Source organism: Pleurodeles waltl, chromosome 5 (assembly GCF_031143425.1).
Source record: "Pleurodeles waltl isolate 20211129_DDA chromosome 5, aPleWal1.hap1.20221129, whole genome shotgun sequence".
NCBI lineage: Eukaryota > Metazoa > Chordata > Amphibia > Caudata > Salamandridae > Pleurodeles > Pleurodeles waltl.
The window spans coordinates 1,875,597,511-1,875,611,198 of record NC_090444.1 but is presented as its reverse complement, the minus strand read 5'-3'; positions in this window follow the sequence as shown (position 1 = coordinate 1,875,611,198).

Here is a 13,688-nt window from a genome sequence, read left to right as displayed (position 1 = left end):
TCTGCAAGCTTCATCGCGATGTGTGACATCCGTCTTCCAAAGGAGAAGTTCCTAGTCCTCTTCCTTCTTGAAGAACTGCAAGCTTCTTCCAACCAGTGGTAGATTCCTTGCACCTTCATCTGGGGTTTCCTGGGCTCCTGCCCCCCCTGGACACTATCGCGACTATTGGACTTAGTCCCCTTGTCTTACAGGTACTCAGGTCCGGAAATCCATTGTCAGTGCACTGCTGGTGTTTGTTCTTCCTGCAGAATACCCCTATCACGACTTCTGTGCTCTCTGGGGATAGTAGGTGTACTTTACTCCAACTTTTCAGGGTCTTGGGGTGGGGTATTTTTCTAGCCCTCACTGTTTTCTTACAGTCCCAGCGACCCTCTACAACCCCACATAGGTCTGGGGTCCATTCGATGTTGGCATTCCACTTTTGGAGTATATGGTTTGTGTTGCCCCTATCCCTATGTGCTCCTATTGCAACCTATTGTAATTCTACACTGTTTGCATTACTTTTCTTGCTCTTACTTACCTAATTTTGGTTTGTGTACATATAACTGTATAGTACTTACCTTCTTACTGAGGGTACTCACTGAGATACTTTTGGCATATTGTCATAAAAAATAAAGTACCTTTATTTTTAGTATTTCTGTGTATTGTGTTTTCTTATGATATTGTACATATGATATAAGTGGTACAGTAGGAGTTTTGCATGTCTCCTAGTTCAGCCTAAGCTGCTTTGCCATAGCTACCTTCTATCAGTCTAAGCTGCTAGAAACACCTCTTCTAAACTAATAAGGGATAACTGTACCTGTCACAAGGTGTAAGTACCTCTGGTACCCACTACAAGCCAGGCCAGCCTCCTACACATTGGAACACCCTTATAATTCCCTAGTATATGGTACCAAGGTACCCAGGGTATTGGGGTTCCAGGAGATCCCTATAGACTGCAGCATTTTTTGCCACCCATAGGGAGCTCAGACAAATCTTACACTGGACTGCCACTGCAGACTGAGTGAAATAACGCACAAGTTATTTCACAGCCATTTTACACTGCACTTAAGTAACTTATAATTCACCTATATGTCTAACCTTCACTTAGTGAAGGTTAAGTGCAAAGTTACTAAGGTGGTCATTACAACCCTGGCGGTCGGTGTTAAAGCGGCGGTAATACCGTCAACAGGCCGGCGGTAAAAAATTTGCAGTTACGACCGTGGCGGAAACCGCCAACAAAGACAGCCACTTTAACACTCCGACCGCCGCGGCGGTACAAACAGCTTGGCGGTCACCGCCAACAGACAGGCGGGAGACAATGTACCACCCACACTATTATGACAGGCCAATCCGCCACCTTTACCGGGGCGGATTCACCGCGGATAAAAACACGGCGGAAACAGGAATCCCGAAGGAAAAATGCTCACCTCTACACACCCCACGATGAACGAGGACACCATGGACCCGGAACTCCAAATTCTCCCTGCAATAGTCTTCCTGCTCCTCTACCAGGAGCACGAACGCCGGCGGTGAAGACCACGGTGAGTACTGCACCTATGACACAGGGGAGGGGGGAGGGAAAAAACAGGGACATACACACGCAACACCCCCACCCCCACCCTCACCCACTACAATACACACACTAATGCATATCAATACATCACAGTTACGCCCCCCAAACTCCCCGGAAGAATGCAAAGACAATAGAAAATGAGTGTAACCATTGTAATATATTAAAAGCAAGTAGGCAGAAATATATATATACACCATGTACAAAATATATACCAAGCATAATAGTCCAGGTAATGCTCTAAGAAAGTACGTGGAACACTGGGACCACACGGTATGGGCGAGGCCCACACAAGATCCCCGACCATGACGGAGAGAACACTGCAGGGGCCTCAGAGAGCAACTAAACAGGCACCTAAGGGGAGGGAAAGGGGGGGCACCTCAGCCGCTTGAGTGCATGACACCAAATCCGAGAGGGGGCCACATGCCCACTGTTCAATCCTGGGGACTGCAAAGCCACAGTCTCACAAGTCTCTACACTGGGTGGGTTGCCCACTGTTCAATCCTGGGGAGTGCAAAGCCACAGTCTGTAGGAAAGTACCATCTTGCCTGGCATGTTACCCCCATTTTTCACTGTATATATGTTGTTTTAGTTGTATGTGTCACTGGGACCCTGTTCTCCAGGGCCCCAGTGCTCATAAGTGTGCCTGAATGTGTTACCTGTGTAGTGACTAACTGTCTCACTGAGGCTTTGCTAACCAGAACCTCAGTGGTTATGCTCTCTCATTTCTTTCCAAATTGTCACTGACAGGCTAGTGACCAATTTTACCAATTTACATTGGCTTACTGGAACACCCTTATAATTCCCTAGTATATGGTGCTGAAGTACCCAGGGTATTGGGGTTCCAGGAGATCCCTATGGGCTGCAGCATTTCTTTTGCCACCCATAGGGAGCTCTGACAAATCTTACACAGGCCTGCCACTGCAGCCTGAGTGAAATAACGTCCACGTTATTTCACAGCCATTTTTCACTGCATTTAAGTAACTTATAAGTCACCTATATGTCTAACCTTTACCTAGTAAAGGTTGGGTGCTAAGTTACTTAGTGTGAGGGCACCCTGGCAATAGCCAAGGTGCCCCCACATTGTTCAGGGCCAATTCCCCGGACTTTGTGAGTGCGGGGACACCATTACACGCGTGCACTACATATAGGTCACTACCTATATGTAGCTTCACACTGGTAACTCCGAATATGGCCATGTAATATGTCTATGATCATGGAATTGCCCCCTCTATACCATCCTGGCATAGTTGGCACAATCCCATGATCCCAGTGGTCTGTAGCACAGACCCTGGTACTGCCAAACTGCCTTTCCCAGGGTTTCACTGCAGCTGCTGCTGCTGCCAACCCCTCAGACAGGCATCTGCCCTCCTGGGGTCCAGCCAGGCCTGGCCCAGGATGGCAGAACAAAGGACTTCCTCTGAGAGAGGGTGTTACACCCTCTCCCTTTGGAAAATGGTGTGAAGGCAGGGGAGGAGTAGCCTCCCCCAGCCTCTGGAAATGCTTTCTTGGGCACAGATGTGCCCAATTCTGCATAAGCCAGTCTACACCGGTTCAGGGGACCCCTTAGCCCTGCTCTGGCGCGAAACTGGACAAAGGAAAGGGGAGTGACCACTCCCCTGACCTGTACCTCCCCTGGGAGGTGCCCAGAGCTCCTCCAGTGTGCTCCAGACCTCTGCCATCTTGGAAACAGAGGTGCTGCTGGCACACTGGACTGCTCTGAGTGGCCAGTGCCACCAGGTGACGTCAGAGACTCCTTGTGATAGGCTCCTTCAGGTGTTGCTAGCCTATCCTCTCTCCTAAGTAGCCAAACCCTCTTTTCTGGCTATTTAGGGTCTCTGTCTCTTGGGATTCCTTAGATAACGAATGCAAGAGCTCAGCCGAGTTCCTCTGCATCTCTCTCTTCACCTTCTGCCAAGGAATCGACTGCTGACCGCGCTGGAAGCCTGCAAACCTGCAACATAGTAGCAAAGACGAATACTGCAACTCTGTAACGCTGATCCTGCCGCCTTCTCGACTGTTTTCCTGGTGGTGCATGCTGTGGGGGTAGTCTGCCTCCTCTCTGCACTAGAAGCTCCGAAGAAATCTCCCGTGGGTCGACGGAATCGTCCCCCTGCAATCGCAGGCACCAAAAAGCTGCATTACCAGTCCCTTGGGTCTCCTCTCAGCACAACGAGCGAGGTCCCTCGAATCCAGCAACTCTGTCCAAGTGACTCCCACAGTCCAGTGACTCTTCAGTCCAAGTTTGGTGGAGGTAAGTCCTTGCCTCACCTCGCTAGACTGCATTGCTGGGAACCGCGACTTTTGCAGCTACTCCGGCCCCTGTGCACTTCCGGCAGAAATCCTTCATGCACAGCCAAGCCTGGGTCCACGGCACTCTAACCTGCATTGCACGACTTTCTAAGTTGGTCTCCGGCGACGTGGGACTCCTTTGTGTAACTTCGGGTGAACACTGTTTCACGCATCCTTGTAGTGCCTGTTGCTGGCACTTCTCCGGGTGCTACCTGCTGCTAAGAGGGCTCCTTGTCTTGCTCGACGTCCCCTCTACCTCTTGGTCCAATTTGCGACCTCCTGGTCCCTCCTGGGCCACAGCAGCATCCAAAAACGTTAACCGCTTGATTTGCAGCTAGCAAGGCTTGTTGGCGTTCTTTCGGCGGGAAAATACTTTTGCACGACTCTACAAGGCGAGCGGGATCCGTCCTCCAAAGGGGAAGCCTCTAGCCCTGTGCGTTCGTGCAGAAACCGCAGCTTCTTCAGTCCAGTCGAAGCTTCTTTGCACCCGCAGCTGGCATTTCCTGGGCATCTGCCCATCTCCGACTTGCTTGTGACTTATGGACTTGGTCCCCTTGTTCCACAGGTACCCCAGATTGGAAATGCAGCGTTGTTGCATTGTTGGTTTTGTCTGTCCTGCCTTATTCCCCTATCACGACTTCTTTGTCCTTTGGGGAACTTTAGTGCACTTTGCACTCACTTTTCAGGGTCTTGGGGTGGGCTATTTTTCTAACCCTCACTATTTTCTAATAGTCCCAGCGACCCTCTATAAGGTCACATAGGTTTGGGGTCCATTCGTGGTTCGCATTCCACTTCTGGAGTATATGGTTTGTGTTGCCCCTATCCCTATGTGTCTCCATTGCATCCTATTGTAACTATACATTGTTTGCACTGTTTTCTAAGACTATACTGCATATTTCTGGTATTGTGTATATATATCTTGTGTATATTTCCTATCCTCTCACTGAGGGTACACTCTGAGATACTTTGGCATATTGTCATAAAAATAAAGTACCTTTATTTTTAGTATAACTGTGTATTGTGTTTTCTTATGATATTGTGCATATGACACTAAGTGGTACTGTAGTAGCTTCACACGTCTCCTAGTTCAGCCTAAGCTGCTCTGCTAAGCCACCATTATCTATCAGCCTAAGCTGCTAGACACCCTATACACTAATAAGGGATAACTGGGCCTGGTGTAAGGTGCAAGTACCCCTTGGTACTCACTACAAGCCAGTCCAGCCTCCTACACAGTCTCTCAAGTCTCTACAGTGGGTGGCTTGCCCACTGTCCAATCCTGGGGAGTGCAAAGTGTAGGAGGCTGGACTGGCTTGTAGTGAGTACCAAGGGGTACTTGCACCTTGCACCAGGCCCAGTTATCCCTTATTAGTGTATAGGGTGTCTAGCAGCATAGGCTGATAGATAATGGTAGCTTAGCAGAGCAGCTTAGGCTGAACTAGGAGACGAGTGAAGCTCCTACAGTACCACTTAGTGTCATATGCACAATATCATAAGAAAACACAATACACAGATATACTAAAAATAAAGGTACTTTATTTTTATGACAATATGCCAAAAGTATCTCAGTGAGTACCCTCAGTATGAGGATAGCAAATATACACAAGATATATGTACACAATACCAAAATATGCAGTAATAGTATTAGAAAACAGTGCAAATAATGTATAGTTACAATAGGATGCAATGGAGACACATAGGGATAGGGGCAACACAAACCATACACTCCAAAAGTGGAATGCGAACCACGAATGGACCCCAAACCTATGCGACCCTGCAGAGGGTCGCTGGGACTACTAAAAAACAGTAAGGGTTAGAAAAATAGCCCACCCCAAGACCCTGAAAAGTGAGTGCAAAGTGCACTAAAGTTCCCCAAAGGACATAGAAGTCGTGATAGGGGAATTCTGCAGGAAAGACACAAACCAACAATGCAACAACGATGGATTTCCAGTCGAGGGTACCTGTGGAACAAGGGGACCAAGTCCAAAAGTCACAAGCAAGTCGGAGTTGGGCAGATGCCCAGGAAATGCCAGCTGAGGGTGCAAAGATGCTGCTACTGGACAGTAGAAGCGTAGGTTTCTGCAAGAACGACAAGGGCTAGAGACTTCCACTTTGGAGGACACATCCAGCACGCCGTGGAGAGTCGTGCAGAAGTGTTTTCCCGCCGAAAGACCGCCAACAAGCCTTGCTAGCTGCAAATCGTGCTGTAAGGGTTTTTGGATGCTGCTGTGGCCCAGGAGGGACCAGGATGTCGCAAATTGCGTCAGGGGACAGAGGGGGTGTCGAGCAAGACAAGGAGCCCTCTCAGCAGCAGGCAGCACCCGGAGAAGTGCCAGAAACAGGCACTACAAGGATGCATGAAACGGTGCTCACCCGAAGTCGCACAAAGGAGTCCCACGTCGCCGGAGAACAACTTAGGAGGTCGTGCAATGCAGGTTAGAGTGCCGTGGACCCAGGCTGGACTGTGCACAAAGGATTTCCGCCGGAAGTGCACGGAGGCCGGAGTAGCTGCAAAAGTCGCGGTTTCCAGCAATGCAGTCTGGCGTGGGGAGGCAAGGACTTACCTCCACCAAACTTGGACTGAAGAGTCACTGGACTGTGTGAGTCACTTGGACAGAGTTGCTGGATTCAAGGGACCTCGCTCGTCGTGCTGAGAGGAGACCCAAGGTACCGGTGATGCAGTTCTTTGGTGCCTGCGGTTGCAGGGGGATGATTCCGTCGACCCACGGGAGATTTCTTCAGAGCTTCTAGTGCAGAGAGGAGGCAGACTACCCCCACAGCATGCACCACCAGGAAAACAGTCGAGAAGGCGGCAGGATCAGCGTTACAGAGTTGCAGTAGTCATCTTCGCTACTATGTTGCAGTTTTACAGGCTTCCAGCGCGGTCAGCAGTCGATTCCTTGGCAGAAGGTGAAGAGAGAGATGCTGAGGAACTCGGATGAGCTCTTGCATTCGTTATCTAAGGAATCCCAAGAGACAGAGACCCTAAATAGCCAGAAAAGAGGGTTTGGCTACCTAGGAGAGAGGATAGGCTAGCAACACCTGAAGGAGCCTATCAGGAGGAGTCTCTGACGTCACCTGATGGCACTGGCCACTCAGAGCAGTCCAGTGTGCCAGCAGCACCTCTGTTTCCAAGATGGTAGAGTTCTGGAGCACACTGGAGGAGCTCTGGGCACCTCCCAGGGGAGGTACAGGTTAGGGGAGTGGTCACTCCCCTTTCCTTTGTCCAGTTTCGCGCCAGAGCAGGGCTAAGGGGTCCCTGAACCGGTGTAGACTGGCTTATGCAGAAATGGGCACCAAATGTGCCCATGAAAGCATTTCCAGAGGCTGGGGGAGGCTACTCCTCCCCTGCATTCACACCATTTTCCAAAGGGAGAGGGTGTAACACCCTCTCTCAGAGGAAGTCCTTTGTTCTGCCATCCTGGGCCAGGCCTGACTGGACCCCAGGAGGGCAGATGCCTGTCTGAGGGGTTGGCAGCAGCAGCAGCTGCAGTGAAACCCAGGGAAAGGCAGTTTGGCAGTACCAGGGTCTGTGCTACAGACCACTGGGATCATGGGATTGTGCCAACTATGCCAGGATAGTATAGAGTGGGCAATTCCATGATCATAGACATATTACATGGCCATATTCGGAGTTACCATTGTGAAGCTACATATAGGTAGTGACCTATATGTAGTGCACGCGTGTAATGGTGTCCCCGCACTCACAAAGTCCGGGGAATTGGCCCTGAACAATGTGGGGGCACCTTGGCTAGTGCCAGGGTGCCCACACACTAAGTAACTTAGCACCCAACCTTTACCAGGTAAAGGTTAGACATATAGGTGACTTATAAGTTACTTAAGTGCAGTGTAAAATGGCTGTGAAATAACGTGGACGTTATTTCACTCAGGCTGCAGTGGCAGGCCTGTGTAAGAATTGTCACAGCTCCCTATGGGTGGCAAAAGAAATGCTGCAGCCCATAGGGATCTCCTGGAACCCCAATACCCTGGGTACCTCAGTACCATATACTAGGGAATTATAAGGGTGTTCCAGTTAGCCAATGTAAATTGGTAAAATTGGTCACTAGCCTGTTAGTGACAATTTGAAAGAAATGAGAGAGCATAACCACTGAGGTTCTGATTAGCAGAGCCTCAGTGAGACAGTTAGTCATAACACAGGTAACACATTCAGGCACACTTATGAGCACTGGGGCCCTGGCTGGCAGGGTCCCAGTGACACATACAACTAAAACAACATATATACAGTGAAAAATGGGGGTAACATGCCAGGCAAGATGGTACTTTCCTACACAACCCCCCCCCAAACGAAGGACAATAAGACTAGCCATGACCTGATGAGTCTTCATTGTCTAAGTGGAAATATCTGGAGAGTCCATCTGCATTGGAGTGTCTACTCCCAGGTCTATGTTCCACTGTATAGTCCATTCCCTGTAGGGATATGGACCACCTCAACAATTTAGGATTTTCACCTTTCATTTGTTTTAGCCAAAGTAGAGGTTTGTGGTCTGTCTGAACAATGAAGTGAGTGCCAAACAGGTATGGCCTCAACTTCTTCAGTGCCCAGACCACAGCAAAGGCCTCCCTCTCAATGGCAGACCAACGCTTTTCTCTAGGGGTCAACCTCCTACTAATAAAAGCAACAGGCTGATCCTGGCCCTCAGAATTAAGTTGTGATAGGACTGCCCCTACTCCTAATTCAGATGCATCAGTTTGGACATAGAATTTTTTAGAGTAACAAGGGCTTTTCAGGACAGGTGCAGAGCACATGGCCTGCTTCAGCTCCTCAAAAGCTTTCTGACAGCTAGCTGTCCACAATACCTTTTTAGGCATCTTTTTGGATGTGAGGTCATTAAGAGGGGCTGCAATGGAGCCATAGTTCTTAATGAACCTCCTGTAATACCCAGTGAGGCCTAGGAAGGCTCTCACCTGAGTCTGAGTAGTAGGGGGAACCCAATCAACAATAGTTTGGATTTTCCCCTGAAGTGGTGCAATCTGTTCCCCACCAACAAGGTGTCCCAGATAAACCACCTTCCCCTGCCCTATCTGGCACTTTGAAGCCTTGATAGTGAGGCCTGCCTTTTGCAGGGCCTCTAAAACTTTCCATAGGTGGACCAGGTGATCATCCCAACTGGAGCTAAAGACAGCTATATCGTCCAAATATGCTGCACTAAAAGCTTCCAGCCCTTGCAGGACTGTGTTCACCAACCTCTGAAAAGTGGCAGGAGCATTTTTCAATCCAAAAGGCATTACTGTGAATTGGTAATGTCCTCCAATGGTTGAAAATGCAGTTTTAGGTTTAGCATCTTCTGATAATTTGATCTGCCAATACCCTGCAGTCAAATCAAAAGTGCTTAGATACTTGGCAGATGCCAGTGTATCTATGAGCTCATCTGCCCTGGGTATAGGGTGAGCATCAGTTTTGGTTACCTGGTTGAGACCTCTATAATCTACACAAAACCGCATTTCCTTCTTTCCATCCTTGGAATGAGGTTTTGGTACAAGTACCACAGGAGAAGCCCATGGACTTTCAGAGTGCTCAACCACTCCCATTTCTAACATTTTCTGCACCTCTTGCTTTATGCAGTCTCTGACATGGTCAGGCTGCCTATAGATCTTACTTTTGACAGGCAAGCTGTCTCCAGTATCTATAGTGTGCTCACACCAAGAAGTGGTACCTGGCACAGTAGAGAAGAGTTCAGAAAACTGACCCAGGAGATTTATGCAATGGTCTTTCTGCTCAGCAGTAAGACAATCAGCCAAAACTACACCTTCCACAAGAGCATCTTGTTCTGTGGAAGAGAAGAGATCAGGTAGAGGATCACTGTCTTCTTCCTGTCCCTCATCAGTTGCCATGAGCAGGGTGAGATCAGCCCTGTCATAGTAGGGTTTCAGGCGATTGACATGGAGCACCCTAAGGGGACTCCTGGCAGTGCCTAAGTCTACTAAGTAGGTGACTTCACCCTTCTTTTCAACAATTATGTGGGGTCCACTCCATTTATCTTGGAGTGCTCTTGGGGCCACAGGCTCCAAGACCCACACTTTCTGCCCTGGTTGGTACTGAACCAAAACAGCCTTCTGATCATGCCATTGCTTCTGGAGCTCTTGGCTGGCCTGAAGGTTTTTACTGGCCTTTTTCATATACTCAGCCATCCTTGATCTGAGGCCAAGTACATAATCCTCAATATCTTGCTTTGGAGCTTTTAAAGGTTGTTCCCAACCCTCCTTGACAAGTGTTAGTGGACCCCTAACAGGGTGTCCAAAGAGGAGTTCAAAGGGGCTGAAGCCCACTCCTTTCTGGGGTACCTCCCTGTAGGCAAAAAGAAGGCATGGTAAAAGGATATCCCATCTCCTGCGGAGTTTTTCAGGGAGTCCCATAATCATGCCTTTGAGCGTTTTGTTAAATCTCTCCACCAGTCCATTTGTTTGTGGATGATAGGGTGTAGTGAACTTGTAAGTCACACCACACTCCTTCCACATGGCCTTTAAGTAAGCAGACATGAAATTGCTTCCCCTGTCTGATACTACTTCCTTTGGGAAGCCCACCCTAGAAAATATTCCTAGGAGGGCGTTTGCCACTGCAGGTGTGTGAGAAGGTAGCCTCTTTCTAGCCTTTTTACCCCCACTTTTGGCCTGTTTGTGAGTGTATGTCAGGGTGTTTGTCACTGTTTTCACTGTCTCACTGGGATCCTGATAGCCAGGCCTCAGTGCTCATAGTGAAAACACTATGTTTTCAGTATGTTTGTTATGTGTCACTGGGATCCTGCTGGTCAGGACCCCAGTGCTCATAGGTTTGTGGCCTATATATATGTGTCACTGGGACCCTGTCACACAGGGCCCCAGTGCTCATAGGTGTGCATGTATATGTTCCCTGTGTGGTGCCTAACTGTCTCACTGAGGCTCTGCTAACCAGAACCTCAGTGGTTATGCTCTCTCATTACTTTCAAATTGTCACTAACAGGCTAGTGACCAATTTTACCAATTTACATTGGCTTACTGGAACACCCTTATAAATCCCTAGTATATGGTACTGAGGTACCCAGGGTATTGGGGTTCCAGGAGATCCCTATGGGCTGCAGCATTTCTTTTGCCACCCATAGGGAGCTCTGACAATTCTTACACAGGCCTGCCACTGCAGCCTGAGTGAAATAACGTCCACGTTATTTCACAGCCATTTTACACTGCACTTAAGTAACTTATAAGTCACCTATATGTCTAACCTTTACCTGGTAAAGGTTAGGTGCAAAGTTACTTAGTGTGAGGGCACCCTGGCACTAGCCAAGGTGCCCCCACATTGTTCAGAGCCAATTCCCTGAACTTTGTGAGTGCGGGGACACCATTACACGCGTGCACTACATATAGGTCACTACCTATATGTAGCTTCACCATGGTAACTCCGAATATGGCCATGTAACATGTCTATGATCATGGAATTGCCCCCTCTATGCCATCCTGGCATAGTTGGCACAATCCCATGATCCCAGTGGTCTGTAGCACAGACCCTGGTACTGCCAAACTGCCCTTCCTGGGGTTTCACTGCAGCTGCTGCCAAGCCCTCAGACAGGCATCTGCCCTCCTGGGGTCCAGCCAGGCCTGGCCCAGGATGGCAGAACAAAGAACTTCCTCTGAGAGAGGGTGTGACACCCTCTCCCTTTGGAAAATGGTGTGAAGGCAGGGGAGGAGTAGCCTCCCCCAGCCTCTGGAAATGCTTTCTTGGGCACAGATGTGCCCAATTCTGCATAAGCCAGTCTACACCGGTTCAGGGACCCCTTAGCCCCTGCTCTGGCGTGAAACTGGACAAAGGAAAGGGGAGTGACCACTCCCCTGACCTGCACCTCCCCTGGGAGGTGTCCAGAGCTCCTCCAGTGTGCTCCAGACCTCTGCCATCTTGGAAACAGAGGTGCTGCTGGCACACTGGACTGCTCTGAGTGGCCAGTGCCACCAGGTGACGTCAGAGACTCCTGCTGATAGGCTCCTTCAGGTGTTAGTATCCTATCCTCTCTCCTAGGTAGCCAAACCCTCTTTTCTGGCTATTTAGGGTCTCTGTCTCTGGGGAAACTTCAGATAACGAATGCAAGAGCTCATCCGAGTTCCTCTGCATCTCTCTCTTCACCTTCTGATAAGGAATCGACTGCTGACCGCGCTGGAAGCCTGCAAACCTGCAACATAGTAGCAAAGACGACTACTGCAACTCTGTAACGCTGATCCTGCCGCCTTCTCGACTCTTTTCCTGCTTGTGCATGCTGTGGGGGTAGTCTGCCTCCTCTCTGCACCAGAAGCTCCGAAGAAATCTCCCGTGGGTCGACGGAATCTTCCCCCTGCAACCCTTACAGCACGATTTGCAGCTAGAAAGGCTTGTTGGTGGTCTTTCGGCGGGAAAACACTTCTGCACGACTCTCCACCCTACACTAATAAGGGATAACTGGGCCTGGTGCAAGGTGCAAGTCCCCCTAGGTACTCACTACAAGCCAGTCCAGCCTCCTACATTGGTTGTGCAGCGGTGGGATAAGTGCTTTGAGACTACTTACCACTCTTGTCATTGTACTTTTCATAAGAGAAAAATATACAAAACAAGTTCAGTGTATATACACATTGCCAAAAAGTTTTGCATTTCCTCTTTTCACTCTTTTCTAAGTGCTGAAAAGTACTTCTAACTTTCTAAAAAGTTGTAAAAGTTTTTTTTCCAGTCTTTCTAAAAGCTCTGACAAACTTTTTTCTCTTTTTCTATCACTTTAACTCTCTCTAAAAATGTCTGGCACAAGCCAAAATGTTGATCTGTCCAAACTTGCATATGATCACCTTAGCTGGAAAGGAGCAAGGAGTCTCTGCATAGAGAGAGGTTTGAGTGTAGGGAAGAATCCTTCCTTGGAATTGTTACTTAACATGCTTAGAGAACAAGATAAGGCAAGAAGTGCCCCATCTGTTGAAAAAGTAGCTAATGGTTCCCAATCTGATCCAGGGACTCCCCCAGGAAAAGATTCAGGAAAGAAACTTCCTAGCCTGCCCATTACTAGACAGTCTAGCATAGTTGGTAATGATGTTGGGTCACACCATACAAATAGTGTTGTCTCACATCATAGCAAAAGCATTTATTCACACCACAGTGGTACTGATGTTTCTGTTAGCCAAGCTGTTAGGGTGCCCTCTGTAAGGGACAGGTCTCCTTCTGTCCATTCTCACCATACTTCTGTTTCAAGGCATGTCCCTCCCACCCACCCTGATGACAGATTGTTAGAAAGGGAGCTCAATAGATTGAGAGTGGAACAAACCAGACTGAAGCTCAAGAAGCAACAGCTGGATTTGAATAGACAGACTTTAGAAGTAGAGAAGGAGAGACAGAAACTGGGTTTAGAAACCCATGGTGGCAGCAGCAGTATTCCCCATAGTCATCCTGCAAAAGAGCATGATTCCAGGAATCTGCACAAGATAGTTCCCCCTTATAAGGAGGGGGATGACATTAACAAGTGGTTTGCTGCACTTGAGAGGGCCTGTGCTGTACAGGATGTCCCTCAAAGGCAGTGGGCTGCTATCCTATGGCTATCATTTAGTGGAAAAGGTAGGGATAGGCTCCTTACTGTAAAAGAAAATGAAGCTAATGATTACAAAGTTCTTAAGAATGCACTCCTGGATGGTTATGGCTTAACCACTGAACAATACAGGATAAAGTTCAGAGAGACCAAAAAGGAGTCTTCACAAGACTGGGTTGATTTCATTGACCATTCAGTGAAGGCCTTGGAGGGGTGGTTACATGGCAGTAAAGTTACTGATTATGACAGCCTGTATAACTTGATCCTGAGAGAGCATATTCTTAATAATTGTGTGTCTGATTTGTTGCACCAGTACTTGGTGG